Source organism: Pleurodeles waltl, chromosome 8 (assembly GCF_031143425.1).
Source record: "Pleurodeles waltl isolate 20211129_DDA chromosome 8, aPleWal1.hap1.20221129, whole genome shotgun sequence".
NCBI classification, from domain to species: domain Eukaryota; kingdom Metazoa; phylum Chordata; class Amphibia; order Caudata; family Salamandridae; genus Pleurodeles; species Pleurodeles waltl.
This window is the reverse complement of record NC_090447.1, coordinates 822,993,614-823,011,418: the sequence shown is the minus strand read 5'-3', so window position 1 is coordinate 823,011,418 and position 17,805 is coordinate 822,993,614. Positions and strand designations below refer to the sequence as shown.

General features: G+C 46.0%; 1 protein-coding gene across 6 annotated transcripts in view; it reads left to right on the top strand.

Annotated features, from left to right (window-relative positions):
• LOC138250332 (arylsulfatase D-like) overlaps positions 1 to 17,805 on the top strand; it is a 664,413-nt gene that overhangs the window by 69,208 nt on the left and 577,400 nt on the right. The window lies entirely within an intron of this gene.

Here is a 17,805-nt window from a genome sequence, read left to right as displayed (position 1 = left end):
ACCATTTCCATAGTTGTGGGAAGGTCAACCATCAGTTCTCACAGTAATAGCACTACTTCATCAGTTTATATGAATATGATAGTCAGGTACCCAGAACATTAAGCACCCTGTTTGGCTCCTCCCGCCTAGCTCACACAAGAGGAAAAGCGTAGAGTGAATAATAGGTTGCCCAGTGGGCGGTTTCTGTAAACTGACCACTGAGAAGCTATCTTTCTCCGTGTTCACATTTGTGCTACTGGGTCATTACAAAGCAAGGTGATCCAGCTGATTATTTTTGGTCCAAAGTTCAAAAGAGGTAGTAAAACATACATAGATTCCCACTCTAGCAAGTCAAAGGTCTCTGCACTAATAAACCATTGGTAAAGTTATAGCAACTTTGGAGAAGATGGTGTTGATATCACTATTAATTACAATTAGAATATCTTCCCACTGGACAGATTCAGCACAGAAAGATAGCCATAATGTGTACAGTCTAGGTTTTAGAAGCATGGGATCATGTTTAGACTGGCTTTTAAGAGACGTTCTACATTGAAGATTATGCCAGTCCTGCTTTAGTGGTTTGGAACCTGTCCAGTTTTCTGTGCAGCTTATAAACAGCGAGCAGGCAAAGGATCCCCAGTCTAATCGATGAGCAACAATCCAGACATCACGTTGCCTCAAATGGCCCGCTACTCCTTGAATTCTGTTTTTGATTGACTGGGTTAGAGAGGGAAGAAGGATCTCTCCAGGTCGGTGTCAATAATGCACCCACTTCCCCCAGTAGCATCAGTGTACACAAGGATAGACCAACCTGCTATTTATAGCATACAAGACAGGTGTTGTCCCATGAACCTCCTCTAAACTCACCTGGAGGAAATCACTGTTAGGAATGTTCCTCATCTCCTAGACTGTTTCACAGGCTACCACAAGGCAGCAGACCTGTATCCTTAATGTAGCAATACTTTAAATTCCTTGGATTTCTTACCTGCAATAATCCATATGGAATATATATATATATATATTTATTTATAACTACTGAGCCTAAGCTAAACACTACACATTATATAACTGTTTGAAATATAATCAATAAACATACATACAGTGATCAGTATAAATGCAGTGAAATATCATTCAAAGTGCATTTTTAGTAAGTGACCAGGGGCCTTACGGCATATGTAAATGGTGGCTAAGTCAGGATACAATGAACCCCTTAGGCAAGCAACGCATAAACACCTGACAGAATCACCAGCTATCCCACATTAAACATTAAACCCGGAACAACATTATCAAGATATACTCAAAAGAAAATAGAGGGGATAGTCCAAAATGTTGTTGCTCCCCACTTCTCCTTGGCTATGCATTGGTATTTCAGACTTCATTTCCTCTTTCAAAGTAAACATGAACTAGAGCTGTACCCAGATTTCAGAAATGATGCATTTCAGAAATGATAACAGAAAAATGAAGACATACACATTTCCTGGTGAAAGTTTCCTTTTAGACTGATTCGCTTAAACTATAAGCCCACTGTTTGTTTAGTATCTGGGCAATTGCCAATTAAGGAACAGTCACCCCAGAGACTGGAGCAGAGGAACCAAAGCCCTGTTGAATCACTCAGTTATTAAGAAGTTAGATAAACCATTTGCAGGCTTACTGACTTGCACAGTCACTCCTCCAGGAAGAGTTCTATTCTTAGCTCTTTGAAGTGAAATTTCTAGAGTGACCCTCCAAGTCTTAACACAGTACTCGATAAATCACACACTGCTCTGGACATCTTCAACCTGGTTCCTTAAGCCTGAGGCAGCTGTGTGAAAGGTAGTCTGGTAGCTGTGTCCACAATGTCCATTTTGGTTTCCAGCACAGATTGGGCATCCTGGCTGACCCAGAGCATATGAACAAATGTGTTAAATGTCTCTGGTAGGTTCCACACTTCTCCTGGCTTCTGCTAATTTCCCTTCTCTGCTTTTGGTCAGCTCATTCTGTAACCTGTCATGTTCTGAGAATGCAGGGTGCTGCCAAAGTGATAGAAAAAAAACAAAAAAGTCGGGGTCAGCCTCAAAAAAGGAAACCCATTGGGTGGTCTCAAAGAAGGTAACCCAATGGAAAACGCGGCATGCAGTATTACAGATAAATTTTGCAATTAGTCATGTACTCAACTGTAGGGCAAAGGTTAACTAAGGCACCGCAGCTTCAGGGTATGTTGTCAGTGTCCCAGTCAGATGAGCAGTGGAATAATTCCTGTGACTAAGGAGAAGAAAGCTCCGTGTCTTTTCACATCCCTTAAAGTGAGCAGCATGTCCATTTTGCTCTAAGTCAAGGGGCATGGATTTTAGTAAATATCCATAAATTATTAAAAACTGGCCAATGGAAGGAATTAAAATAAGCAGTTATTTAGACCACCTTCAGTGTTCCACCCTGATGATGATCCAATGGTGAGCAATAGATGTCCAGTGCAGATCACCCCTTCATATGTAGCACATGCCCTCAGTCTTGAAGATTGAGAAACAACACAATTTGCTTTAGTATTACTGTGATGGGTGATGCCATATTCTTTTAGATAATGCCATTTTGTCTACCCACACTTTAAGTGTGCACTCTTCTTCACATCTGATGCATTCAGCCTCTCTCGTGCCTGGCATTTCCTAGCCCGGATTTTTAAATGGCAAACTCAACATCTGGATGTTACTTTCCTGTATCTTTTCTCAAGGTCTTTTGCACTCTTATCTTCACTGAAATTATTCCCAGGACCTGTAACTCCCTACCTCCGGGGCTGTGTACAAACCCTTCCACTATGGCCTTTAAGAAGAGCTTCAAACCTCTCCTGTTTGAAAGCTACTTAATGTTTTAAGTTGTCTTAAGTAAGGACAGTGGTAAGCCCTTCATGGCGATTAATCTGCTGGCTTCCTTCCTGTTCTTTCCTCTATTTATGACCTTATATAGCTTAAAAATGTTGTCACCTGATATGCTCTGCTTCATCAACATTTGTACTATTTATGAGCTAGCCGCTCTTTAGAGAGGCTCCTGCATCCATCAGCACAATCTCCTCACAAACCAGAAAAATATCCGTCCTTCTCTGTGAACACGCTCCAGTACTGACATAGGCTTGCAGAGAAGATCCAAATGCACAAATAATTTTGTTCTGATGCTGCACTGGGGACTGTTAATGTAGAGAGGTTTACTCAACGGTGCAGAGCCAGGGCCTAGCGTGTGGCGTTGGATGCGGTGGGGCTGACTGCAATAGGAGCTGAGCCATGATATGGGAGGTGGTGTCTCCTGGTATCAGCCACCATAGCAGGTGATCCCCTGGGAGGCCCGGAGCAAACTGAGAGCGAAAAAGGTCTAGAGAGACAATGACTGTGCGCTGTCACTCGTGAGGCGGAGGTCGGAAGCAGGAGTAGTGGGCCTGGCGCTTTGAACACAGAGACAAACCCTGCCAGGCAGCAGTGTGAAGAACACCAAAAACAAGAAACGCAGGACCGAAGAGGGACACAGCAGCATAAGGCGGGGTGGCCACAGATCAGCCAGGTGGAATCGCCCACAGGCCACAATATCTGTAAGTGGAGTCAGCAGACTTAGGGAGGTGACACACGGTATCCATACTGGTGGCTAAAATCCCCCCTGAGGTGAAAAAGGAGTTAAATTGTCCCTGAACGAAGCAACGGCGTAGACGGCTCCTTCCGCTGTGCGCTGCTGTAAATAGTGTACTGACAGAGGGCCTGGCTTCTGGCCATGGAGAGCTGTCTCCCCTGCGCTTGGTGACAGATGATAGCACAGAGAATAGAAATAGATCTTGTGATTACTATGAGGTGGATGTTGAGGCACGCAATGTGCTGCGTAGTACACTGCCCAGCTGACTACTTGGGGGATCTGCGGAGTGTGCTATGGAGGGAGCGGAGCCTACAGCCCTGAGCCTACAACTAAAGCAGTGTGACCTGGTGGGCCTTTAGTGGAACATCCTATTGTAACAGCAAAGTGATCCATTTCAGTGGAAAACGATTGAAGCAAGACACACCAGACTTGGTGATTACAAGGTGTGTCCTGGTGTGAGAGCCCCTGTCATTGGGGGTCTGGACTCCTAGGTTGTACTTGGACCTAATGCATCAGCAGCGGGCAGGGGATCTGGGGGGGAAGTTGGAACACCAGACAGACTGCTGGTGGAATGTTCGATGCCACTAAGTAGTAGGTGGTGAGTACCCTGTGCCTCTCGGACCTCTTTGCCCCGTCTTGACCCAGACGCCACAGGTGAAATGGTTTTGCAAGACAGAAAGCATTCAACGTGGCAGGAGGCAAAGGTGTGAAAGGTGCCACCTAAACCAAACTTCAAAAGTATGTGTATTCAAAAGAGGCCCCCCGAGGGGGAGCAGCCCCCGCCTCACAAGTTGCAACGGACACTGACCCTTCAGAGAGGGCTCAACTCACTCTACATGCTATAATGGCAACAATCCAGGGGAAGCGTTGCTCCGTGGAAACCATAATTGACTTGGTCACAATAGAGGTTACATTGATGCGGGCAGACCTGCGCAAAATGGATAAAAGGGTGAAGGAGATAGAAGATTCTGTGGGCGTCCTTACTGTGGATACAACGTCACTTACAGCCCAAATTGGTGAGCTGCAAGCTACTTCTAGGTCTCTGGAGGCAAGACTGGAAGACTATGGAGGCCGAACGCAGCAAAACATTTGAATAGTAGGAGTGCCCGATCGATCTGAGGGGCCAGCGGTGGATCTGTTTGTCGAGGATCTAATCCTGAAAAAGCTGCATATGCAAGGCTTGTCCAAATAATTTCTGGTAGAACGTCTTATTGATTTCTAGGCCTCCCACCGAGGCCGGGTGCGCCACCATGCCCAATAATAGCCCGCATCTTTAACTATCGAGATGTAATACTGCAGAATCCTGAGCGGCACTGCCTCTCACCCATAAAAAATGCCTCCATCATCTTCTTCCTAGACTTTACCCTCAAGATCCAAAAGATGCAAAGTAACTTCCTTGAAATCTAACGCGCCTTGAGAGACCAAGACATTAAATATTCAATGATCTGTCCTGCAAAGTTGCGGGGGCAGCCAAAGGCAAAACATGGTACTTCGCAACACTGAAAGAAGCCTGGGACTGGCTTGAGGGCTGGGGGAAGGTGGACAGACTGAAGGCCCGGGTGCACTCAGACAGACATGGGTGAAAATCCAGCACTCTGGAACCCTGGAGTGAAGCTGCTGACCAGCAGGAACACTACGACTCTTCACAGCAGCGAACACCATAAGTGCTCAAGTACCAGACTATAGGTGACAAATTTCCCTGATGAAACTATTAATGACTTGTCCTCAGTTTCATCAGGCCAGATGACAACAGAGCTAATGATTTAGACCCATAAATGTGACTAATGCAGCATAGAAGAGACTGCTAGGAGTGACGGCTGTCCACTTCACTTGATCATGTGTAGTGCTTTGGTAACACTGGTTTTCTTGTTATATTTAGGGGTGGTGAGGGGGGCACTTAGGCATTGGCCCCACTGACCCACAGTTAGTATGTTATGTTGAGGCGACAGGCGCTCTGCATTGCTGGGGAGGTGGGCATGTTTCTGTCTGCAATGCACGGAGGCCTGGAGTGGGGAGATAATGGGGGTCTATTTTATTTGTTAAGCAGTTCTATTTGTAACATTTTATCACTTAAACAGACACAATTCCCTGGTAGGAGAATTAATATGCAGTCCCTTGCCTCTTCTGTCTTGACCTGAACCAGCCCACATTCCCTTAACCTACCATTCTTATGGGTCCAAAGAAGGTGGAGGCTAGACTAAAAGTGCTCTCCTGCAACATCAATGGGCTGGGGGATAAAATCAAGAGAGGGGTGATACTCCAGTTTCTCAAAGGACACTCGACTGATATAGTTCTCCTTCAGGAAATGCATCTCCAGGGCAATGCATATTGGGCTATGGACAGGTGTGTATATAGAATGGTAGCTCACCCTGGCTGTACCACAGGCTCTCGCGGAGTGGAAATCCTCATACACAGAGCAACACCCTTCACTGTTCAACATATCTGGCCTGAAACACACAGGAGGTATGTGGATATCTCGGGGTCGAGGGAGGGTAGAATGCGAATGTCATCTTGGTATACCTACCCCCAAGACTACATGATGCTGTGTTCACAGACTTAAGTGCTCTCCGTTTCCACATTCCCACGGGTGAGTTGGTGATGGGTGGGGACATTAACAATACCCCGTGTGACACTGATGTCTGCTGGCCACTTAGGCTGGTTAAATCCCCTAGACGTCCCCTGGCTGACATCTTGGTGGCACTCGGACTTGTAGACACTTGGAGCGCTCATAATCTCCTTACGAAGCAATACACGTTTCGCTTGGGGATGCAAAGTAACCTTTCATGTGTCGATTGCATCCTTCATTTGACTCACCAACTCCCACACTTCAGAGAGGTAGGCCAGCTAGCACAGGGCATTTCTGACAACTCCCCGGTTTGGGCAATATACAAGTAGCCATACCAGAAATATAGTGCGAGGCACATGGTACCTAAAGATCCCTCATAACTGAGCAGGCATTCACAAAGCCACGGAGCTGTACTTTGAGGAAAATGAAGGGTCAGTAAACTCGGCACAGACATTATGGGAGGCATACAAGACTGTTATAAAAGGCCAGGGACACTCACTGATAGTGGGGAAAAAAAGAAAAAATTGCGTGTCTTGGAAAACTTTTTAGAGAGTTAGAGACTTAGGGGGTGATTCTAAGCCCGCCGCCCGCCAAGCGGGAACTGCCAGAAGACCGTACCGCGGTCAAAAGACCCCGGCGGTCATTCTGGGGTTCCCGCTGGGCTGGCGGGCGACCGCCAAAAGGCCGCCCGCCAGCCCAGCAGGAAACACCCTTCCACGAGGAAGCCGGCTCCGAATGGAGCCGGCGGAGTGGAAGGGGTGCGACGGGTGCAGTAGCACCCGTCGCTAATTTCAGTGTCTGCTAAGCAGACACTGAAATTCTAAGTGGGGCCCTCTTACGGGGGCCCCTGCAGTGCCCATGCCATTGCCATTGGCATGGGCACTGCAGGGGCCCCCAGGGGCCCCACGACACCCCATACCGCCATCCTGTTCCTGGCGGCCGAAACCGCCAGGAACAGGATGGCGGTATGGGGGTCGGAATCCCCATGGCGGCACAGCAAGCTGCGCCGCCATGGAGGATTCCCCTGGGCAGCGGAAAGCCGGCGGTACACCGCCGACTTTCCGTTTCTGGCCGTGGCTGTACCGCCACGGTCAGAATGCCCAAAGGAACACCGCCAGCCTGTTGGCGGTGCTCCCGCGGACCATGGCCCTGGTGGTTTTTACCGCCAGAGTCGTAATCAGGCCCTTAGAATCCAGTCTTACTGACTTAGAGTGCAGGGACTTGCTCCATACTTTAGTTATAAAGCAGAAGGAATACAGAGATTTAGCGGGAGAGACCGTTAAGGCCAGTAATCAAGCACCTCAACACTGTCTATACAAGGCCGGGAAACGTTTGGCTTGGCTCGACAAGAGGGAAAGGGACAAATGGTGGATCTTAGAAATATTGACTGATCGGGGGAATTGAGTAAGGGGCAGGACGGACGTGGCAAACACCTTTGTGGCCTATTACACACAACTGTACTGGCGCTCACAGCTATGGCTGAGGAGGTGTGAAATTCTTGGCTCACATTCACCTCCCAGGCCTCTCATCACCTGATGGGACCTTCCTACAACAAGACCTCATGGAAGCAGAGATTGTATAGACCATTCGAGTTATAAAATCCTTAAAAGCCATGTGCCCCAATGGACTGCCCATTGAGCTTTGTGAGCTTGAAGCTGCCAAATTTCCACCCCATCTTGAATATGTTCACAGAGAGCCGTGAACTGGGATCCCTGCCCAAGGATCAATGATTGGCCAGCATAGTGGTTCTTCACAAAAGATGGCAAACCGCAAGATCAACGCGCCTCATGTAGGCCCATTTCCCTATTAAATGCAGTGTGTAAAATGTAATCAAAATTGTTGGCCTCGCGTCTGGTCTGAGTGATCACAACACTGATTCATCCAGACCAATCCGGCTTTATGCTGGGCTGTAACGCTTTCCTCAATTTGCAGCACCTACAAGGCATCTTGGGACAAGCACCTAATATTCATGAGGATGCCCTTGTACTTTTTCTAGATGCAAGGATGGCTTTTAATATGGTCAAATGCTGTTCATGTTCCATGATTTCCCCAAATTGGGCTTTGACCCATCTTTTCAGGGCTGGGTGCATCTTTTATACCATTGCGCAGGTGACGGTGAATAGTGGGACGTTTTCGGTGTTTTGCCTTCCGCGCGGCACTCTCCAGGGCTGTCACACCCCGCCTAGTTTTTGCCCTGATATTGGAGCCCTTAGCAGCTTGTATTAGGTGAGCCCCCTTGATAAGAGGGCTCCTGTGGTTAGACACCTGGGAAGATAGGATCTCCTTATATCCTGATGACATCTTGCTGTATATCTCAAACCCAGTCACCACAGTAGACAGAATAATGCACATATTTACTCTATATCATGACCACTCCGGATGCACTATAAACTGGAATAAATCATTGATATATATACTTTGTAGCCCTTCCCTGCGATTAACCCGGGACTGTGAGGCCACTGTTGTCACAGGGGGATTACATTACTTACGGACATATGTCACGGAGGACCTGAGCGTGTCTTTGCTCGCAATTTAGAGCCACTGCTCGAGCATTTAAAGAGAGATGCTAAACCCTGGCGGGCACTGCCGCTGTCCCTTCTAGTGAAAGCAGCTCTATTAAACATTATGACACTACCCCATTTCTTATATGTGCTCTAAAATATGCCCTATGCGGTTTCATCATCCTACTCTTAAGCAATCAGAAGCAAAATTCTGATACTATTCTGGGACGGGGGCCACCAAGGATAGCACTCAAGAAACTAATGCTAACTTGGTACGAAGAAGGGATTTCCCTACCAGACATACATAAATACTATTGGATGACACAGCTCGTAATTAATCAGTGGGTCTATGCCCCTGAAGGTGAACCAGCTTTCCTTATGTACAGATATGTTATGCAACCTGGAGGGATCCTGTAAGGAAATGGCTCCCTGTTGCAGTTACCCCCCACTTTTTGCCTGATACTGATGCTGACTTGACTGAGAAGTGTGCTGGGACCTTGCTAACCAGGCCCCAGCACCAGTGTTTTTTCACCTAAAATGTACCATTGTTTCCACAATTGGCACACCCCTGGCACACAGATAAGTCCCTTGTAAAAGGTACCAAGGGCCCTGTGACTAGGGAAGGTCTCCAAGGTCTGCAGCATGTGTTGTGCCACACACTGCCATTGCAGATTGTGTGTGTTGGTGGGGAGAAAAAGGCAAAGTCGACATGGCATCCCCCTCAGGTTGCCATGCCCACAAAATACTGCCTGTGGCATAGGTAAGTCACCCCTCTAGCAGGCCTTACAGCCCTAAGGCAGGGTGCACTATACCACAGGTGAGGACATAGCTGCATGAGCAATATGCCCCTACAGTGTCTAAGTCTATTCCTAGACATTGTAAGTACAGTGTGGACATATTAAGTATATGGTCTGGGAGTTTGTCAAAAACAAACTCCACAGCTCCATAATGGATACACTAAATACTGGGAAGTCTGGTATCAATCTTCTCAGAATAATAAACCCACACTGATGCCAGTGTTGGATTTATTAAAAAATGTGCACAGAAGGCATCTTAGAGATGCCCCATGTATTTTATCCTATCCTTCAGTGCAGGACTGACTGGTCTGTGCCAGCCTGCTGCTCAGAGACGAGTTTCTGACCCCCTGGGGTAAAGGCCTTTGTGCTCTCTGAGGCTAGAAACAAAGCCTGCTCTGGGTGGAGGTGCTTAACACCTCCCCCCTGCAGGAACTATAACACCTAGCAGTGAGCCTCAAAGGCTCAGGCTTCGTGTTACAATGCCCAGGGGCACTCCAGCTAGTGGAGATACCTGCCCCCTGGACACAGCCCCCACTTTTGGCGGCAAGTCGAGGGGAGATAATGAGAAAAACAAGGAGGAGTCACCCACCAGTCAGGACAGCCCCTAAGGTGCCCTGAGCTGAGGTGACCCCTGCCTTTAGAAATCCTCCATCTTGGTTTTGGAGGATTCCCCCAATAGGAATATGGATGTGCCCCCCTCCCCTCTAGGAGGAGGCACAAGGAGGGTGTAGCCACCCTCAAGGACAGTAGCCATTGGCTACTGCCCTCCCAGACCTAAACACTCCTAAATTTAGTATTTGGGGACACCGAGAACCCAGGAAATCAGATTCCTGCAACCTTAATAAGAAGGACTGCTCACCTGAAGCCCTGCACAGAAGACGGAGATGACAACTGGTTTGACCCCAGCCCTACCGGCCAGTCTCCTAACTTCGAAGAAAACTGCATCAGCGACACATCCAACAGGGACCAGTGACCTCTGAAGCCTCAGAGGACTGCCCTGCACCCAAGGACCAAGAAACTCCCATGAACAGCGGCTCTGTTCAAAAACGTGCAACTTCTGTGCAACAAAGAAGCAACTTTAAAGACTTCTCGTTTCCCGCCGGAAGCGTGAAACTTCCCACTCTGCACCTGACACCCCCCGGCTTGACCTGTAGAAAACCAACACCTCAGGGAGGACTCCCCAGCAACTGCGAGCCCGTGAGTAACCAGAGACGATCCCCCTGAACCCCCACACAGTATCCAGAGGCTCCCCCTGACTGCGACTGCCTATAACAAGGGACCCGACGCCTGGAACCAACACTGCTCCCGCAGCCCCCTGGATCTGAAGGAACCGAACTCCAGTGCAGGAGCGACCCCCTGCCTAGCCCAGGTGGTGGCTGCCCCAAGGAGCCCCCCCGTGCCTGCCTGCATTGTTGAAGTGACCCCTGGGTCCCTCCATTACTTCCTATCTAAAACCCGACTCCTGTTTGCACACTGCACCCGGCCGCCCCTGTGCCGCTGAGGGTGTACTTTCTGTGCCTTCTTGTGTCCCCCCCCCCCCCCCCCCCCCTCGGTGCCCTACAAACCCCCCCTGGTCTTCCCCCCGAGGACGCGGGTACTTACCTGCTGGCAGACTGGAACCGGGTCACCCCTGTTCTCCTTTGAAGCCTGTGTGTTTTGGGCACCTCTTTGACCTCTGCACCTGACCGGCCCTGAGCTGCTGGTGTGGTAACTTTGGTGTTGCCTTGAACCCCCAACTGTGGGCTACCTTGGACCCAACTTTGAACCCTGTAAGTGCTTTACTCACCTGTGAACCTAACAAATACTTACCTCCCCCAGGAACTGTTGATTTTTGCACTGTGTCCAATTTGAAAATAGCTTATTGACATTTTTGCCAAAACTGTACGTGCTATTGTGATGATTCAAAGTTCCTAAGATACCTGAGTGAAATATCTTTCATTTAAAGTATTGTTTGTAAATCTTGAACCTGTGGTTCCTAAAATAAACTAAAAAATATATTTTTGTATATAAAAACCTATTGGCCTGGAATTGTCTTTGACTGTGTGTTCCTCATTTATTGCCTTTGTGTGTCCAACAAATGCTTAACACTATCCTCTGATAAGCCTACTGCTCGACCACACTACCACAAAATAGAGCATTAGAATTCTCTCTTTTTGCCACTATCTTACCTCTAAGGGGAACCCTTGGACTCTGTGCATGCTATTTCTTACTTTGAAATAGTACATACAGAGCCAACTTCCTACACAGACCAAATCTCGATCTGTTTGCCACGAAAACAAGAAATGCCATTATTATGCAAGTTGGCTTCCCCAGAAAGGATTGTGGGGGAATGCGTTTTCGGTGAGATGGTCCAGGGTCTATGCCTATGCTTTTCCTCCGATCCCGCTGATACCGAGAGTCATCAAGAAAATGAAGACAGAGGGTTGTCGCCTTCTGTTGATAGCTCTCAGGTGACCCAGACAGGTCTGGTACACGGAGCTCCTAATGCTCTCAGAACAGCCACATGTGCAACTCAAACAGAGTCCAACTCTCTTGACAGTGCACCAGGGACAAGTCAGACATCCGGATCCCTCATCGCTTCACTTGTTGGCTTGGCTCCTGAATTCAATGAGTATGTAAATATGAACATCTCCTCAGAGTGTAGAGAAATCTTAGCCAAAGCTAGAGCTGACACTACCAATAAGACTTACAAACGTAAATGGAAACGTTTTTGTGTATGGTGTGCAGCGGAAGGTATACATTCTATCTCTTCTCTTCCAGAGCAAATACTGCCATATCTGTTGCTTTTGGCAAAGTCAGGACTTTCATACTCCTCTATTCGAGTACATCTGGCAGCGATCTCGAGATACCGTAGATCACAAGACATGGTCTCGTTATATTCCACCAGGATTGGAAAGCAATTCATGAGGGGCCTGTTCCGTGCTTTTCCATCAGTTCGGAAACCTCTGCCTTTATGGTCCTTGAATGTTGTCCTAATGCAACTCATGAAAGCTCCTTTTGAGCCGATCCACAGAGCTGATCTCAAGTTCATCTCATGGAAGACCGCGTTACTACTGTCTCTTAGTTCAGCCAAAAGAGTGAGTGACATTCAGGCCTTCACTAATAAAGAGCCTTTCCTCCAATTCATTAATTCTGGTGTTATCCTGAGAACAAATCCTAAGTATATCCTGAAAGTTCCTTCAACTTTCCACTTGAATGAACCAGTCATCTTAAAAACCTTTTTTTCAAATCCGCAGGCAGTAGCAGAAAAGACATTACATTCGCTGGATATAAAAAGGTGTCTAAAATGTTACCTGCAGAAAACGCAAGGCATACGTAAGTCAGGCCAGTTATTCGTGGCCTTTGGTGGGACAAAAAAGGGCCACACAGTGTCCAAGCAGACGATAGCCAGGTGGATTGGCCTGGCGATCCAATTCTGTCATGCTCAGGCTGGTAAACTGCTCCACAACAAGGTGAGAGCCCATTCTACAATGTCGGTAGCCACTTCGGCCGCACTCTTCGCAGGAGTGTGACTGCATAGCATCTGTAGAGCGGCCACATTGTCCAGCCAGCATACGTTCATGAAACACTATTGTCTCGAAGAAACGAGTAACGTGGATGCAGCGGTAGGGCAGGCAGTGCTGAGGCATTTATTTCGTTAAGATGAGCCTCTTACAACATCCCACCCCCACAATCAAGGTATGTGCGATATGGTTCTTCAATTTCATTGACATTTACTTTTATATTACAGTGCTTATTAGTATCGTATTTTGCTTGGTACTGCCCGTAATACCAACGCTTCTTGATATTGTGCTAAAATGTTCTAAACTTCATAAGAACAGGAACACATTTTTATAGCATGATATGCAGAGATGCAGTTTTTCGTATTACTGTTATATTTATTAAGATTATTGATATCAGTCGGAGAATTGCTATAAAGCAAGATGCAGATTAATTCACTGATTCTCCAACATTACTGCTCGCTACTCTGATTCAAGCATGCGAATCTATGAAAGATCCAATACTGGAGAAGAAAATTAGTTACTTACCTGTAACTGCAGTTCTCCAGTATTGGTATCTTTCATAGATTCACATGCGACCCACCCTCCTCCCCTCAGAGGCTCCCCTAATATACAGATATTGGACTTCAGTTGTACTAGAAAATCTGAGGGAAAGCAGCCTCTGTTGGGAGTGTTTGGGAGGGTGCTGAAGCCTGATTGGATGGCACTAAAGTTTGGGTCTTTTCACAAAACAAAATGGATAAGCTATAAAATAGCCTATGGGGCCTACCTAGGCCCAGTGGTTTTAAACCTACTGATTTGTGTATTTGAGGTTACCGTGAGGCTCCCACCTCGACTACGGGGATGAATCAAGCATGTGAATCTATGAAAGATACCCATACTGGACAACTGCAGTTACAGGTAAGTAACTAATTTTCTTCTTGCCAAATGGAGCCATCAAACCAGTTCAAAAAAAGTATCGGGACATCGGAGTGTATTCACTATACTTCCAAATCCCCAAGAAAGACGGAGCATTGGCCACTCAACCCATACATCCTAGTGGAACATTTTCATATGTGACCCTTCAGGATGTATTTCCACTTTTGCAGGAAGGCCAGCTCATGAGAGCCCTCAAACTCAAAGACGCATATTTCTATATTCCCATTCACCCAGAGCACCACAATTATCAGAGGTTTGTGCTAAGTGGTTGCCATTATCAGTTCAAAGTGCTACCATTCAGAGTGACAACAGCACTAAGGGTATTCACAAAATGTCTATGAATACTAGCTGCTCACCTGCAAAGGCAGGGTATTCCTGACTTTCCTTATCTAGATAATTGCCTGATAAAGAGTGCAGATAGTCAGATGTGAACAGGATACACAAGCTACTATCTCCCTGCTCCAGAGTTTGGCCTTCAACACAAATGCGACAAAGTCACATCTAGAACCTCTTCAGATCCAGCCCTATTTGTGGGATATTCTCAACATTGTCACATCCAATGCTTACCCCAATCCTCAGAGTTCTCATTTTTCAGAACCAATTTGCTCTCGTTCAGCCATAACTTTGTGTACCAGTTCGGACGGTAATGCGTCCACTGGGTATGATGGCTTCTTGCATAGCCACTGTACCTCATGCAAGACTGCACACACACCACTTAAAGGAGTGCTTAGCAATGGTCACAAGTGAAAGGCAGTCTTGGAGGATCTAGAGTTGATTCAGTCATTGGTTCATCGTTTCCCGCAATGGGAGGTTAGCAACAATCTGCTGCGTGGAAGGCTTTCAAGGACCCACTTCTGCAGGTGACCATTACCACAGATGCTTCACTTACGGGATAGGGGGAGACACATGTTAGAAATGACAGTATATTGAGAATGGACTGCTGAACAAAAACTCATCACATCAGTTTTCTGGAGCTTATTGCTATTGAGTTAGCACTCTAGGCTATTCTTTCATACACTTATCACAAGTTAGCCCCTTTAAAAACAGACAGTATGACAGCTATATATTACATACAAAAACAAGGAGGCACTCATTGTCTACTTCTGTCTCGGTTAGCACAGAACATATGGAGATGGTCACGGCAACACCACATTGAACTCCTGGCAGAAGATCTTCCGGGAGTAGACAACGACTTTACAGATCTCCTAAGCAGGATGCAGTAGCAAGTCCACGGGCCGGAACTCCACCCACAATTCTTCACCGGTACTTCCAAAAATGGGGTACACCAAAGCTAGATCTGTTTGCAGCAGCGGAAAATGCCAACGTTTTCGCCTCCAGTTATCATCAACCACAGTCAATAGGAATGTACTTTGGAAGAACTGGTCATGGATATTTACCTACTCTTTTCTGCCTCTCCCACTGCTTCCATATTTGGTTAGGAAGCTCTGGCAAACTTCCATTACTCTAATTCTGGTAGCTCCCACATGGGTACGACAGCCACAGGACACCACATTACTAGAGTTGTCAATGATCCCTCACAAGATGCTCCCAAATTGGTAGGATATTCTCACATAAACAAATTGGACAGTCAGACACCCAGATCTTAAATGCTCAATCTAGCTATCTGGCTCTTGAAAACCTAGAGTTTGGATACCTAAATCTGCCAGCAGAATGTATGGACATTCTTAAGGAAGCGTGAGGGCTGTCACTAGAACAACCATCACTAGAACTTGCTATGCAGCTGGGTGGTAAAGATTTGCATGTTACTGCATGGCTCAACACATTGACCCTATTGACCCTTTGGCAGATCACCACTAGCCTGCAGATGTCAGTGACTATCCTTACTTGTGCCCGCCACAGTAACATGCTGGCTTACCCAGATACGGACGCAAGCAGCAAACAGTGTGAGCGTGTCATGTGTACCACTTTTTCAGCCTTCTGAGCTGGCTATAATCTAAAGCCTTCTTCCGCATTTTGAGAACCACAAAAACTAAGAGGTTACCAAACCTCACCAAACTCTCTTTGGGACTTTCAAATCACCCTGCAAAATAATTTATAATTGGACCTTTCTTAATAAGGGTTTTAAAAGTCACATGATAAAAGGATATGTCTTGGGCTCAGGTGGAGGGTAGTGGTTTGGTGAGGCGGGGGAGTGTGGCTAGAAATGGATAAAAGTCATATAGGATAAATAGCTCTAAAAGTATTATGCCTTTGAGTAAGCCTGGAGAGGTAAGAAGGCCATCAACCCGACGGGATTGGAATGGAAAGAGGTTGAATGTTGAAACCGGCCCATTCCCCCTCGAAAATCCCGATGTGGGTAGTACAGAGGGTGTGGGGTTTAAGATATCAACTGAGCCCAGTCTGGGAGTCCTTGACAAAGCCGGGTCACCTAAGGCCTCACCATTGGTAAAATCTATAAGGAGTAGGAGAAAGGTACATGGTTGAGACATTTTTTTGACTTTGCAACCTTCCTCGATGATTCTGGCTTTTCGGATGGAGACTGGCCCTAACGCCTTGCAGTGATTTAGCTTACCCAAGTGTGATTAGCTTTTGGAACAGAAATGCTCACAGAGATTCCTTAAAAATCTCTGTTCCAGGACAAATTGGAATTAAAGATAGTGAATTGAACTGGGCAAAGCTAGTTATGCAAAGGATTCACAACATGGGTAAAAGATTGGAAATACAACTAAATGTACATAAAAAATTGGGAATTAGAGGTGAGCTGAGAAGGTTGACAACACATATGGCTAGGTTAGAGGACTCAAAATATTTGGAGGTCAAAAAATGTGTATGCCACTTGAGAACTTATTGGATACAAGAAATACTTTTCCGTACCTAGAAAAGCGGCCCAACGAAGACATAAAACAGGAATTACTAAGAATTAGCAGTGGGGTGAATCCATTTTTTTTTCTCACCTGCAAAGCAGTTTCTTATAGATAATAGCAACATTTGTAAGTGTGGATTAAAAACTAAATGTGATCATCCCCATATAATTTAGGATGGTTTCTGGTTTTTACATCAGAGGAAAACATTATTGAGACCTAGTCTGAGGAAATAAGCTGTAAGGAAGAGGAGACAAGCAGTAATATTCCTAATGGACTTAAGGTACTTGAATCTAACGTTCTTTAGGGAGGTTTATCACTTCTGTAAAATAAGTGTTAATGAGCTATTTTATGGTTTATGAAGTGTGGTAATCCCAAAATAAACAAATTACATAATTATGTTTATAATTTTGTAGCATTTTATATTTATGGGGCACTCGTGAATTGTTTCCCTGACATATCTTAGGAAACATGTAATATCCATAAAGGAATAGTTAGTGAGGTTCTGTTTAAGAAATAGACTTGTGCCATCATGAAGGTTTATGGATTTGGTCTAGGTTGTTTTATGTCTCCTTTAAACTATGAAGTATTTATTGTATGTGTATTGTTTTTATGATGTAATAGCTTAAAGACAACGGTTTGAGAAATCTGAATTTTAACTGATTGGCCCTTACATTACAAAATGTGTTATGCTGCCTACTACATCTCCAAAGGTCAGGTCTAGCTTACACATCCATAAATATTCACCTTGCAGCTTTTGCTGCATACTTGCAAAACATAGAACTGCCTTCCCTGTTTAAAATACCTGTTGTCAAAATGTTGATGGAAGGTCTGAATAGGGTAGTACCTCAAAGAACCACTTGCCCGAACATGGAATCTCAATGTGGTACTATCTAGACTCATGGGGCCCCCTTTTGAGTTCTTACATTCCTTGCCACTTCAGTCCCTTTCTTGAAATTTTTAGATGCAGCCATCTCTTTGAGAAGAGACTTTAGAGTGGTTATTCTTTTTAGTTTCATCAGGGACAGGGTAGTCCTAAAACCTAATCCAAAATGTTTGCCTAAAGTTCTGTCGTCCTTTCATCTTAATCAAGCTATTAAGCTACCAGTTTTCTTTCCCAATCCTCATTCGGTAGCC